This window comes from Cyprinus carpio, chromosome B19 (genome assembly GCF_018340385.1).
Source record: "Cyprinus carpio isolate SPL01 chromosome B19, ASM1834038v1, whole genome shotgun sequence".
In the NCBI taxonomy this organism is placed as follows: Eukaryota; Metazoa; Chordata; class Actinopteri; order Cypriniformes; family Cyprinidae; genus Cyprinus; species Cyprinus carpio.
The window spans coordinates 31,604,833-31,607,284 of record NC_056615.1 but is presented as its reverse complement, the minus strand read 5'-3'; positions in this window follow the sequence as shown (position 1 = coordinate 31,607,284).

Below are 2,452 nucleotides of genomic sequence, written 5' to 3'. Positions count from 1 at the left end.
CCTAGATCTACATGATTTTCAAGTGTACTTTTGTTACAAGCTTTTGGGAAAAAACCAATATTTAAAATCAATCGCATTGTTTTTACAGCTTCTTGCCTTACAAGCTTTTTTGGGAAACTCACCCAGTTCAGTTTAAAAAGTTCTGTGCAATCATTTGCAATCTCCACAATTTATTTTAAAGAAGTGTCCCCCAAATAAGCAAACATTTCCCTGACCCAACAAACCACAGTTCAAAACCAGGCTGCGCAAAATCAGTTTCAGAAGAATAAAAGTTTTTCCCGGGTCTTGTCCCCGTGGTCGCGAGACAGGTCTTTCAGGGGGTCTGTCTCTGGGGCTCATCTTTGTCCTGGTCTCCGCTGTCTCCAGGGCGTAGAGGCCTTTCTTTAATGGGGTGCAAAATACATTATTTGAAAATTTAACAAAAAAAGGGGGAAATTTGAGTATTACCGAAAAAAATTCTCAAAGGAAATTGAATTACAAAATTTTCTTGTGTTTGTTATGAAAAAAAGATGTTTTGAACCCCCCCCCTTGGGAAAATTATAATAATTTGTTACCACCACACCTGAAATGGACATACGGAGTCTCTGTCTTTACACTCACCAAAACCCAAAAAATAACACAAAAAAACACACACCATACACCAAACATACATAAAAAAACATACATAATATATGTCGTGTAAATTTTTTAAAAAAACTGTTTTTTGTTAATAAATATGAACGCAATCAGCTGTTGTTTTTCCTTTTATTTATCCTTTTTAGGGGGAAATTTAAAAAAAAGTCTGAACTTCAAGCAGAAAACTCTTCCTTCTCATGCTCCTTTTTTTTTGGGAAACCTTTTTAAATATCAAAAAATTGACATGCCCAATAGCTTTTGGGCCAGAAATTGCTTTGGGGGGCATTCCCCTCTGGGTCTTTTCCATAATAAACATCAGAAAAATTTTTAAGGCGGGTTTCGTAGATAGTGAATTTCTGTTGCCCTCTACGTCTCCTTTTTTTTAGAACCTTTGAAATAAAAAAAAATTTCGCCCAATAGCTTGCGGCAAAAAGGCTTTGGGGGCCATTTTTCTGGGTCATATTTCCATAAAAAAAATCAGAAAATGTTCTAAAGCGGGTTTCATTGGAAATAAATTCCCCCTTTCCCCTATGGCTTTTTTTTGAGAACCCTTTTAAAAAAAAATTTGGGGGCCCCTTTTTTTTTTTTATATGCAAGATATGTCCAGCATAAAATGAAATTTTTTTTTATTTGCAGAACTCGCTATTTTAGCTCTAAAGCAAAACAGGGTGAAAGGCGCTTGTTTAGAACCTTAACCTCAGTGTTGGCTAACAGACAACAAGTTGTCTATCCACCTTGGTAAAACAGAATCAATTCTTTTTGGGTCCAGAGATAAACTGAAAAAGGCTATGGGGTTCAGAGTAGTCGTAGGTATTGTTGAAATTACAGCCAAGGAAGCAGTTACTTACTTGGCTGTATATTAGATAACAAACTATCAGGGGAGCTTATGGCTCGAAAAATTATCTCAAAGGTAAGCCAAAGGACTAAGTTCCTGGCAAGAATATCCAGCCTCTTAGATAGTAAAACATTAAAAATCCTGGCTGATGCGCTTGTTCAATGTCATCTTAACTATGCCTGTCCATCTTGGTACACAGGCACTACTAAAGGTCTTAAAGACAAGCTACAGATCTGTCAAAATAAACCAATCAGAGTGATCCTTAAATTACATCCTAGAACTCATCTTCTTCCTAACCATTTCTCAAGTCTTGGGTGGCTCAGAGTGGAGGAGAGGGTTTCTCAACTTAAACTGTGTTTTAGTTTATAAGATAAGAAATAATCTGGCCCAAATATTTATGTGATTACTTTTCAAAAATTAGTGATACGCACAATTACTGCATCCGGGGAGTTCCATGATTACAGGCCTGCCGCTTTAAGAGCTGTGTGGAAAAAGTACTCTTCCTATATACTCTGCAGCTGTCTTGTGGGAATGATTTTACCTTTAAAACCTTAAACTGTTGAGAGCTCTTTTCCATTATCATTTTAAATCTTCACAAAAAATGGTTAAGAACTTATAAAGAGTGAAAAAAGAAAAAAGTAAGGAAATAGAATTCCTTGAAGCAGTAGGAATAATTGCATTGTCTGCTTGTAAGTGTCTGCTTTTGTCTTTGGGAATTTATTCTCCCTTTTGTTTTTTGTGTTTTAATAGTGTGTTTTCATTATTAACTGTTTTTTTGTTATGCGTCCTCCGCGTTTTCCTGGCTTCAATCGTCCTCAATGTTGTTAAAGTACTGTGTATTGTTACTCCTCTTCTGCCTTAAGGAATCACAATGGACAAGCCTATGGCTTTTTGGGCTTTGTTTTGTTTTATCCTTTTGAATCATCCCTGTCGTTGTTGATTGTTGCTGTTCAATAAAAGTATTCAATTCACTTCACCCAATATGACCACCCCAGTCATGCT